Source organism: Rhipicephalus microplus, chromosome X (assembly GCF_043290135.1).
Source record: "Rhipicephalus microplus isolate Deutch F79 chromosome X, USDA_Rmic, whole genome shotgun sequence".
NCBI lineage: Eukaryota > Metazoa > Arthropoda > Arachnida > Ixodida > Ixodidae > Rhipicephalus > Rhipicephalus microplus.
Genome location: NC_134710.1, coordinates 413,954,585 through 413,967,633, shown reverse-complemented (window position 1 = coordinate 413,967,633; position 13,049 = coordinate 413,954,585). Strand labels below are relative to the sequence as shown.

The 13,049-nt window shown below is 42.0% G+C and overlaps 1 protein-coding gene across 1 annotated transcript in view; it reads right to left on the bottom strand.

The window, feature by feature from the left end:
- The window catches only part of LOC119161732 (cGMP-dependent protein kinase, isozyme 1), a 315,895-nt gene that overhangs the window by 203,543 nt on the left and 99,303 nt on the right, over positions 1-13,049 (bottom strand). The gene's annotated exons all lie outside the window — the stretch shown is intronic.

Below are 13,049 nucleotides of genomic sequence, written 5' to 3'. Positions count from 1 at the left end.
ATCCTCAGATGAGCTGTGACAACTATATGGAAATGTATTTACATTTTTCTAACTGTGTGAAGGTAATTGTTCTTATGTTCTTTCATTGTGGTCCCTGTTTCATGCAAATGACGCATAATTACTTTGCAGTGGCATAGTATTAGTTGTTATTTTACACATGTGTGCTGAGCAACATCGCAGTTGAGGCCAGCAGCAAGACATACATGCAGTGCACTGGAGCCTCACCTCACATAGTGTACAGTCTTTGCCCACCAGTAAACTCAATATTTTTCAAGCAGACTAATAGACAGCTGTATGGGAACTGTGTTGATGTGCAAACTTTTAGAAGAGTTTTTCATCATTTTTGTCCAAGTGAAGTAGCTACCCAAGGCCACAACTGGTGGGAATGTGGTGGTTTCCTCTCTCCAAAAGCACTCTTACCAGCTGCCCCAATGTTAGCACGGGGTGAATTCACGAACTGGAAAAATAATTGGTCTTTGTTTTCTTGGGAGAACGAGTCACTTCCACCGTTGAGCCACCACGACACGCCAGAATAGAAACTTTTAGCTAAATAAAGTTGATTCTACTTTTGAGATGTGTTTTGGGGAAACGAAATGGCACCTATAGCTGTCAAAATAAACACTGTTTGCACCAAGGAGCTTAGTAGCTTATAGTTGTATTATTCATGTATTGTCTAGAATTTACTCGCGCTGTGCCAACTTTCAGCCCAAGTGTCCTAACATGCTTTGTTAGTGGGTTGTGAATGAGCCAAGCTATGTAAATAAACAGAGTGATATTGCAGACATGTACAAAATATTGATGCACAGCCCTTTTCTTTAGCATGACATTGTCAAGGGCTTTATTCTTGTGTTTTTTTTTTTATAAAAACTGCTTCTCACTGGGCAGCAGCGAAAAACTATGCATCAAGCTTTTGCGAGATGGTTCGAGAAACACCGTGTTCAGACATAACAGTGCCGGTGGATTTCTCTCGTAAGTTACTTTCTGTAGTATATTCAAAATGAATGTATCAGAATTGTTGTTTTATAGCCATTCATTTTAATATTTACAGCAGAGTGTATGTATGTATGTATGGGTGTACATATGTATGTATGTATGTATGTATGTATGTATGTATGTATGTATGTATGTATGTATGTATGTATGTATGTATGTATGTATGTATGTATGTATGTATGTATGTATGTATGTATGTAACTTTTAAATGAGAATCCGTTTATCATTGGTGAGTAAGTTTGGTAATGATTTGGCTGAATTTGTTTCTAGTTATTTCTCTTTTGAGCCATCATATATTTCAATTTGTTTTGTACTGCATAAAAATAAATGTAACCTTACACAGAATATGTGTGTTCGAAGAAGTTGTTTCATTTACCAACCTACAGTCATGGGCAAGAAATTGAGTAAAATTGAATGAACCTGCGAAGATTAGTTTAGAGCATAGCTACTCTACATGGCATATCTCATATACATTGCGTTGGTTGAATATGTCGATTTCAACCTTTCAATTTTAATCGGAATAAGCAAGCTATCACCCATGGTTGTATATGTGTGTGATATTTATGCATACTGTGATACCGGTTCGCAATTACAGTTAAGGTCACAAACCTAGTCAAGCTGAATACACGAATTTTGTCCATGCACCTTTCATCTGCACTGGAATTGTTGTTAATAAAAAATAAACTTCAGTTTAGAAATTTATTCTAGTAACACAAAGCAGGGTATCTCTTTATCACACAAATCAAATTGCCATTGTTCTGTTCCATTCTGGACAATAGGGGACCCTCTCAGCAGAATTCGATTAACTGCTATAGTTCATTTTAACCATTGACAGCGACATTACACTGAAGCGTGCAGCATGACAAATAGCGGGAGAGAAGACACAAACTAATCACTCTGTTTGCGTCAGCTCTAACTGTCCGTGCTCTTTGGTCTTGCTGCATGTGATGATGCCCACCAAATTAGCACAAAAGCGTGTCCCTACAAAGGCAGTCAACTTGGCTGCAAGCTGTTAGCTCACTGCATGTGTAGATTTTCTTCAAAAAACTGTGAAGACTGATTGCTGGTCGAATATCCAAACACGTGGAAAGTAATATACCAGGTATGATATTGCTATTTCAGCACTGGACACTTTTGCGTTAAGAGAGGATGGAGGAGAAACTTATGAACCCTGAATTATTTAATTTTTGAAGGAGCACAGTACAGCGCTTTTGGGTCAAAATGGGAGTGAAAGAAGCAAGCGCGAAAGCCTACTTCTCAAAAAATAGTACCCGCCACCACGCATAATGTCAGGCCGGGCAACCTTTTGAAAAAAAAAAGTGCTCAGTGATTCTGCGAATCGAACCAAGTACCTCCTAGATTGCAGTTGAGCGCTGTAACCGCTCGTCCACTGCAGCAGTGCTTGCATTCGCCCTATTGCTGATATATCATCATTCTTTCGAATGAAGCCAAATGCGAAAACGTCTGGTGAAACTTTGTCAAAAATAGAAAAAAATAGTTATTATGCGTTTGCCTAAGGTTACTAGAAGATAGAAACCGCCACGTGTGACTGTATAACCGTGCGCTATTTATCCTGGTACATTACTGTGATGACGTTGGGATAGCCGGCTCTAACGTAGGCTACCTTCTCATAGTTTGCCAAATATAAATAAGAAAATAAAAATATATATCGGCCTGTGACAACGCTAATCAACTATTATAAGTTCACTGTCACTAGTGTCACTTTCACAAGCTGAATGCTCAGTTTGCTTCCATTATCGTTATTTAGGAAATTTTTGCCTCATTACCTCAACTCTCCTAATGAGCATTGATTTTCACATCTAAGGACAGTCACACTTCACACTTCATTTCGCTTTCTGAGTGGCTGTCACTCCCGTATAACGCGTACTTCACTTTTGTATGCTCTCTGAGCATCTGACGCTGCTTTGCGGAGACTTTCCCTGACGTCTGCTGGGTCAGAAAATTGTCTTTGTTATCTATCAATTTCAAGCTTTCGCGAAGCCGAAACGAGAGTCTCTCTCTTTTCATCCTTTTCGCACGTGGGATAACGTCTCTCGACCTCAAGACTCGTATACACGTCCCTTGCTTTGTTTGCGCACTCAAGCAACGCTGGACAAAATATTTGCACCGTGTTTTGTGAAAAGCATTGGCACTGCGACACCTCCCGACTAGTCTCCCTCATTTTACGTAGACATATACCTAAGCGTAAGTGTATGCACGCTCTCGCATTCCGGCTTTATAAAAATGCTGCGGTGCATGGAACCAGCAAAATTGCGCTCACAATTTCATTTGATTACTGCTGTTATCTATTTCCGCACAATTCGTCTGCAGGCACCAAAGTCGCTCATGTGTCTTGTAATAAGAATATTGTAACAAAGGCTACCTTTGACTATAGGTACAAAACACCCTTACGTTCACCACTATACCGTGCCTGATTGCACCGAATTATTTGAGTAGCAGCGCAGCTTCATTAAATTGTAATGTAACTGGTTGAGTTAACAGGGGAAGACATTCGAGGCACATTTTCAAACATTGCATGCATCGATTTATGTGTGGATCATTTATGTGGTGCACCTGGAGTGTTGTTTACTTGTACTTGGTGACATAGTGCATGGATTGCTCGGTGGCTTAGGCCATCGAGCAATTAATTTTTTAGCTACAGTCGTTGATTAAAGGCGAGTGCTTGACTTTGCACAGCCCACCAAAACGTCTATTACAACGTACGCGGCATCCCGTAAGCGCTGTAGCAGACGCTCACGGAACTGAAACTTAGATGCAGCAAATTATTGGCTATCATCGTATACTCTCGATGCTAGATGCTTTGCGTGCTACCTTGATATTATCAGCACACACTTCTTTCTTTCCTTGTCGTTTCATCGGCTATCGTGTGTCCTCCTTGCCCTCTTAAGTGCTGAATAAGTTAAATTCCTAGCCGCGCTATATAATCCCTCCAGATAAGAGAATTTCCGGCTAAGAAAATGCGTAGCCAAAGAGAAAGCTTTGTGAATTCGGCCCTTGATTCTTTCACGTTGTACCCAACAAAACCACAATTCCCACTTTTTTTCACTCTGCAGTGCAAAAGTCAGCGTCAGTCACTTGCTTCTAGATGACAGGTGAAACAGTTGTTCGCGCGTATTTGACATTGATGAAAGCGACAACCACTACACATATGTTATGTGCGGTTCAACGTGCCAGAACCTCTACGTGGTTTAGAAGGAAGCAGTAGCAGAGTGCTATGAAAATTTCGACTATCCAGTGTCTTTAACGTGCACAAACATCGCACAGTGGACAGGAATCTAGCATTTCGCCCCATCGAAATACAACCGCCGTGGCCGGGGTCTGACCCGCGACCCTCGGGCCAGCATATTGACACCATAGCCACTACACCAACGCGGTGGACTAGCACTACTCACCAAAGCCAACAATAAGCGGTCAACATGTGAATCTTGTGTCAAACAATTTGCCCTGAAGAACTTCCCCAACTACTAGTCTTATTTGATCTCAGAATCAAATGTTACTGCCACTCAAGTTGATTGTGGCACCTTTAGAATCTCTCAAGAACGAGCATAAATACTAGGACATGGTACGCGCTTTCAAATGAGGCTGAAGAATTTTTTTGAAGGATAGTTTGGAGTGGGAAATTGCTATTTTGCTCGAGCTAACTTCGAAAAACAATTAGTAAATAAAGGGGCGAGTTGGGCTTGTATGTACATGCGAACACACATAGAGTTGGGAAAATTGGTATGGATACATTTTGGGAATACATCAGCGCGCACTCAATATACAAAGAATTGACGGAAGAAGAGAAACGGGCGTTTGTTGGTGAAAAGGATGTACACATATATATATTTAAGCCCAGGCAAGATCAAGAGCGCATGTGCAGGGTAACACATTGTCGCTTACATTTTTAAAATTGAACGTTTTCCTTCCAAAAATTTCTTTACCTTTGAATGTTTTACCTCTATTGTGTGCGCGCTGAAGACTTGCCAAGATGTATTGTTGGCACATAACTCTGACCCACTACAGCGCAAATGAAATACAAACGACAGAAAGTACCGACGGGGACATTGTTTACAGGAAACTTGCCCGTTTTTGTTTCACCCGTTGTGTGCTTCTTGTGCTGCAGTGTGCGAAAACTGAGGGGAATTCTGAAAAGCATTCATGTACAACACATATTGGTGAATATAGACAGCTGCTGCAGCCACAGGGCGTCTTGAGATGATCAGGGAATATGGTGCCGTCATCTTCGCTACACCGCATCGTCCACGTCAGCGTTTATGCGAGAAGTCTGCGATGTATTACGGCAATGGCGTGCACACACTGCTAGCCAAGGGGACCATTTCATAAGACACATGAGATGCTTGATCACATTGCGCTAGGCTGTTTGTCATTATGGCTGAATCTAGCTAAACAAGTTTCAGCGCCTCTTTACTTGCTTCAGCATTCGGTACATAAGCGGTGCTCTCGCAGTTAGTTCGGATTAGTGAGTGCAAGAACATTCCGTCGGAGTGCCCCACCGCTCCGCCAAAGGACCCAAAATGACGTAAATCGGGTTAGTTCGTTTTCACGCCCAGACTTTCGGTGCGCTGGCGTGGGCGGAGCAAGACAAACTTTCCTTCGCATATTCAAAAGCTCTAATTGCGAGAGTCTCGGAAGAATTGACATATACGACAATAACGTCGGTACTTGAGAACATCAAAGATTTACGAAATTGTTAAATGGGTTCAGCATCTTCTAATGAGCACTTTCTTCTATCGTCCCGACAAGTACTCTAAAAGCTACTCAGGGCAATTAATAAAAGGGCGAGCAGCATGCGCAAGAGGGTGTCAAGACCTTGAGCGTGTGTCTTGAAACCTGATCATTCCCTCCTGGTGTAATTCTTGTGCGCGCTAGTATTGCTTATCTGTACTTTTAGAACAATGGTAGACGAAGTAAATTTGGCCCGTGGTTGCTACGCCTGGCGAGAAGCTCACCTGATGCCTGCAATCGACCAATTGAAGCATTCTGGCGTAGAACGGAAATCGGCTGTACGACGGCATTCAGAAGCCACTGATCTCTACGTGCATCTCTACGATCACTGGCCGCTTCAGTATATCGCAACTTGTGAGCTATTCTTGCCGAGTATGACTGGAAAATTTTGCTGAGCTGCTCACGAAAGCGTCTGCTTTTTGTTGCATCTATTTTGTCACCAAGCAAGCGAGGTGCGTCAGCATTTCATTTATTATGAATCAATCAACAATTAATTTTTTGACAAATATTGTTGTCCAATAGTGCGGCAAGCAGAGTACTTTATGAAATACACGATACATTAGCAGACCAAGAAATGAAGCGACTTGGGCAGCAACGACAAAGCGAGACAGAAGAAAGAAGCAAATTATCAAGATAGGATGTTCCGAAAACTATATAAGGTCAGCCACTGCATGTCGCAGAGAACAAATCAGTAACTTCGACATTTCGCAAAATGACTGCTGGGGAGTTTGGTCATTCAAGTATCGTTTTCTAAGTAACTGGTCAGCTGTGTGCGAATGCATTAGTGCGGTGATAAATGGTTGTCTTTGAACCCCATAACTAAAACTGCATGTGCGGCCAAGTTAGTAATGGTACGAGATCGAACCAACACAGATTAAAGCGAATTGACTGTAGGTATATATGGCTCGTAACTGCCGTCATCTGGCGAACTAGTCGGTGCCCCGATGATAGGTTTACACTTCTCATTTGTTGCCTGATTTTTGTTTCATTTGAGCAGGTTCCTACAAAAAAAATCTGCCAGCGAATCGCAACAGTATTCTGGCCGAAGTCCGGACATCTGCATAAGTGAAATGGGCAGCCTCATTTAGAAAATGAACGCGAGACCCAAGAGTGAAATTCAAGCAAAAAATACGAAGCAAATATTAATGACACATCTGAAGTCTGTAGTTTCTTATTTCGGAATCTCATCTTTCTTGATCCTGTATCTGTCCGAGACCTGCGGATACATTGACCGTATTTAGCTGAATGTTTCCTTGGGTGCTATCTTTTTTAAAATTCGTCTTGTTGAAGTCCGTCTTGGTTTCTTTCTTTATTAATGATATCCAATCTTCTTATTAACACGCGATGTCCATGAACACCCCACAGCTTCATTTCTTTTTTTACATGTTATTATCTTAGCATATAAGTTTTCGTTCTTGTAACGCGTTCATAAAAAAGACAAGATACACCTATGACTCTGCTGCTTCATACCTTCGCTTCTCGTTTATTCATTTGGAGACAGCGCATCTGTGCGCGCAAAAGAAAAGGCAGGCAAGGGCAGAGTGAAGCTTAACGCTAATGGGCAGCTTCGCTTCACTCGCTCACGCTTCTATCACCCGTTCCGCCGAGCAACGTTCTCGTGTCTTTAGCGAGAACTAATCAATTAATTGGACACGCTGCACTAATTGGCATCGATTTCAGTTTCTCGTTGCACTGCACTGGCCATATTGTGCGACTGCAATGGTCTCCGTGGTGCGTCAACTCTGGCGTGCGGGCCACCACCGTAAAAGAAAACAGCTTGTCGCGAAGAGGAGAAACTGCTGGTCATTGGTGTTAGGTAAGTTCGAGCTCCCCTGCAGACGCTTCGACTTGCCGATTTGGCTTAAGCAAATAGCCTTCGCATTGACACAAAGAGATTAGAATGGCACTGACAACCCGACAAAAAATAATAAAATATCCACAAAAACATCATAACTACGACCTCACTGATGCATTCAGCATATTAATGCAACACCCGTAATTTTGCGCATAATTCTAAGAGAGTAAAGGGGATCTTTCATAAACATCCATATAATTCAATACCAATCGCATAAAACACAACAAAAGTATCGGAATGGCTAGCATATTTTTTAACGCATGGTAAAGCAGGTAAAACAAAAAGACGAAAACACAAGCCAATTATCTACTGAATTATCTACTGGTGCTGAAGGCTCGTATTTATCCTAAAGTAGTGAGAGAGATGTCTGTAGTGCTAAGCTGATTACGAGATGCCCCGCCGCCGTGGTCTAGTGGCTAAGGTACTCGGCTGCTGACCCGCAGGTCGCGGGTTCGATTCCCAGCTGCGGCGGCTGCACTTCCGATGGAGGCGGAAATGTTGTAGGCCCGTGTACTCAGATTTGGGAGCACGTTAAAGAACGCCAGGTGGTCAAAATTTCCGGAGCCCTCCACTACGGCGTCTCTCATAAACATATGGTGGTTTTGGGACGTTAAACCCCACAAATCAATCACAGCTGATTACGAGCGAATTGCGATGCTTACAGTGTTTATTGCACTCTTATTGTTGCACGTTCAATGGCATAGGTTTAAGCAACGCCTGATATGCCTGCTGCGATATCCCTAGAGTAATCATCTAGTTGATTGTTGACAGGCGAGAAAATGAGCCACAATTTAAAAAATGACTTAAAATTTATTTTGTAGTTTCCAGCCTAGCCAGACATATACGCTAATATTATATGTACACATATGCTCAAAATAGTTATTTTGCGGCTCTCAAAACCAATTCTCTATGATCGCAGTTTTTTTCTGAATCCTCCATGACATGGATATCATATGCTTGATAACTGTATTAAGTGCTTTGTCACAGAAGGGGGTAATGGAGCATAGAAGTTCAATAATTCTTCTCAGAACCTCCTGCTTGCTTCACCAGGTCAGCTAATTAATGCGACCTTTCATTACAAATATTGGCGGATGCCATGCAGCCAGAATAATTTAACTCACTGCAGCCAATATTCTAAGGTAAGGGCTTTTTTCTTTGTTAGACACAATAATATTAAAAACTAAAAGTTCTCTGTTTGTTCACTATATTAATTTTAATATTATACTCTTCGAATAAACCTGCTGTCTGAAGACTTTGGCTGTCAGAAAAGCATGCATATTATAAAATTTTTGTCCACTTGTAGCACTGTTCCAACCCATTCTGCGTTATATGCATTATTTCAGGAACTGCGAAACCTGCCTAGCCCCAGAGAGTACTTGATCTGGAACACATCCTTAACTTGGAGTATAAGCGTCCACGGAAAGCAGAAATAGAGGGACACTCTTCGGGAGTCATTCGCCACGTGATTTCTAATGACCAAATCGATGCACTGGGAAAACGAAGTATGCGAAGAAAGTCTTTGTCTCTAGAAACGCTTCAAGAGACACTCCACATAAATGTTGCCTGTCGAAGCATGTGATACAAGTTCATCACGGAAAGCGTTTCCTCTTTACCCTGCTGAGGCATTGAGCACATGAAGTTCAAACTTGGTAAACACATGGGTACCATTACACTATCATTTCAAAAGTACGTACAATCCCCAGAGAAGCTTGCACCACTGTACATTGAGCAAGTAGACTTTGTATGGCTTACAAAAAATGAAATGAAGTTGAGCTAACCAACTATTTATATGCACTTATCCTGCATGATGTTTTCACTGCCCCGAAAGAGAAAGTGGCTTCAATAGCTATAGAGCACAGAAGTGCATGTCTCTTAATGAAGAAAATGCAGATTTCGCTGGGACCGGATTACGACGCATCCACAGAGAGCACTATAGGCAAGATAACGGTGCTCGTCACATGATTTACTATTCGTTAGGTTGTTAGATTCATACATTTAGGTGTTTTTCAACATGGTTGATTATAATTATTTATTCTTTCAGGCCAGCCAAAAAGTGAATCATCGAAGCAAATGCGCAATGAACAAACATGTTAACTAAGCACGTGCTTTCAAGCTGGCTTGGTTGACCAGCACGTGGAAACAAGCCCTCGCTTATCAGCTGACGTGCAAGTTGTGAAATTGTTTTTGGTACTTTAATGATTGCAAAGTCACACTTTAGGACAATAAATTTCTGGCCCCAGATATTTTTTTGAATACCCATTGTACTGTGAGTCTTGTTGCTATTCTTTCTAGAGGCTATATGTGTTCGACCTTCACGTAATAAAAAAGTAATTAGAATGTTGCCCCACAGTACCTTTCCTCCTTACAAGTTGTGCACACCCCACATGGGTACGCATATAGACCACACTTTTATTTAAACAATTTTGCGTAGTTTTTTAATGTAATATTATGAGAAATAAGAGCTCGAACACGTGAGCGCGTGGCAAACGACCTCAAAACCAAGATATCGCGAAGCGTGCATGGCGCTGCCAAAGGAATAGGGGGAGAGGAGGGCGCTCTTCCACTGACTTTTGACACTACCTCATAATTGTTGCTGTGAAACGTCAGCTGATTGATCACGTGTCATCGGCCGCTAGCAATGATAACTCTAAAATAAAATGCACCAAAAAACTAAAAGATGCGCATGGATGCGCATCAAAATGTTCAGCGAACATCATCTAGATGCAATAAAAGCATGGCACGTGCGTCACGGCAGGCTACGTCACAGCCAATATCTTTGTAGCTGCACAGCCTGATTGCTTGTGCCTGTGTGCATTGATGTGAGGTCATGTCACCGCTAGCAGCCACAGACATGCTATAAGCTGCATTTCGCAGCAACAATATCGAGGTGGGATTGACAAGAGCAAGGGGAAGTGCACCGCCTTTTCCACTTTGATTCTGAAAGTGGCCGCTGCGAATCAGCAAATGTAGGGTTCAGGCTATTCGTCATGCGCTCGTGCGTTCAGGCTCATATTGCTCGCGATAGTAAATTTTGTCACTTTCTTTTCTTGCTGCTTCTTCTTTGGTGCAACAGAAGTAAAAGAACTGTTTTCATCATTCCGAACCGGAAGACATAACAGTGGGTACAGTGGTAACCGACATATGTATTGTCACAACACGGCCATCTGGTGACATTACGGTATACAACATTCATAGTATGGAAGACAAGAATGTCCTACCCTCACCCTCGTGGTAAAGCAAGGCAGCTATACTTCTTTGCTGACACCCCTCATCCTTTGAACAACCTGAGGGGTCATCTTTTCCGAGGCCAGGCAGTAATTATACATCACACCACTGTTAAAAGAAGAACCTTAGAAACAATAAAGTAAGCTTAGTGTATTGCCTTCTAATTTTACTGCATTTGTTTGCTTTGTGAAGACAAGCTGTTCTCTGCGTTGTAAATCCTACTGCGTTCTAAGTGCCAACTGGCTCATCAAAATATCAGAGCAGAGATTGCTTCATTCGAAAAGAGAACCAGCCTACATTTTCACCCTCTCCCGCTTCGCGCAATCCTAAGACTTATTGAATCAGAATAGCTAAATACCAGTGACACACTGAACTACGAAAATTGTATATCACACCCTTATTAACAACACGGCACCACATCCTTTCATTCTTTTCTGCATGCGGGGCCCAGATTCAAAACGTTCAGTTTCAACAATGCTAAAGCCTGATGGCACGTGATGCATCGGACGTCTGTTTGGCCATATTGATGTCGACATAGTTTTAGCACATCTGGTTGAGGCCGACCTGTACACTTGTAATAAATGATAGTATAGTCAAAGCCACTTAGTCAGACCTCTTGGAAAAGCTCGAATAACGGAATGTCGCATGGTCGGAGTCTGTGCACTGAGCGGTAGCTAGGCGAAAAAAGTCAATGCCTGAACGAGTTAATGGGCTTGCGTTAGCGACGTCAACAAAGTGGCAGCAACGACATTGTTCGCCCTGTTAACTTGTCGAATGTCTGTAGCGATCCTAGATATATAGGTAAGCAAGCGAATTTCACGTGTTGTGTGAAAGTAACTGCTGAAATTTGAAATTACTGGTTTGTGGTCGGCGAGAATGAAGAACTGATGGCCTTCGAGGCTGTGACGGCACTGGCAGACTGCGAGGTAGATTTCCAGTAGTTCGCGGCCGAAAGTGCTATATCGGGTTCCTTGCAATGTGAGATTCATTGAGGCTGCCATGCGTTGTCCACTAGCTGTTGAAGAGTGGTGGTTTGAACTAGTTGGTATGACATGACGATTGTTATAGCGCGAGAACAGAAGGATGACAACGGAACCAGACGGAGACGTTGAAGGGCAGCGCCAACAGCTATGTTTTGAGGCGTCCACCATAACAGACATTGGTGCGTCTGGTTCTGAATTCGCCACCAGGAATAACTACACGATACATTAGAAATTTTAAAAAACACATCATTCAAGAGACGATGGAAAGTTTTGACAAAAAGTTCATAAATAAGGGCTGTGCTGAATCGGACGTTTCAACAAGTGGACTTGTCGAAACAAGTTGTCATCAAAACGTAAGCTTGTCGAAACGTCGAATATATTATAAGAAGCTATTGAAGATTCAGTTTGGTGATCGTTAGACTGAAAGCTACCTAATAAATCATGAGAGTAAGAAAAAAATATATATATCTCAGCTAGTGTTCCGGAATGAATGCTACAATTCCATTCCAACTTCAATCCTGGGAATTGAAATATGCCGCAATTTCATTCCTTTTAATTCTTCGGAATGGAAACAAATTGACCCATTCCCACTCCGGGAATGAAATGGCTGTTCGATTCCATTCATTCAGTTCCTCAATGTAGGAAGTGTAAATTGATAGTCTTATAGAGTTAAAGATTAATGACCCCCAAAATTATAGCGTCCAGAGATGCCTTAAGAACTTCAAAAGTACGTAAAACACGTTACCAAAGTCGAGGGTTAGTAGTTTAGTGGCATCTCTCGCTCAGGTGAACACTCTACTAATTCTAATAGGAGCACTTCTCCCACTACATATAGTATTTGCATGAGCAGCATGTTAGAACGAATAGTGATATTATATTTCTTTAAAGGGGCCCTCCAAGGTTACTGAAGCACCTATTGTATTTGTGGTTTGCGTAGACCAATAGCTGGGGATTAACTTAGCATAAATTTAGACATCGATATCAAATGATTAAGTATTTTAATCACACAATAAAATCACTGCATCACTGCGGACAGAATCTCCATGTAGCGGTGTTCGCCAGAACATTATGGGCGGAAATGACGCTGGAAGGTTGCGCCATATGATTAGGAAAATGTAACATTAGAAGCGATCGTGGTGCGAGATAAAAACTTAGACTACTAACCTGTTTCAATTTTCTCTGTGTTTTTTCACGGAACCCTGAACAGGCACGACCACAACAAAATAGATCACTGCGACTAGAAA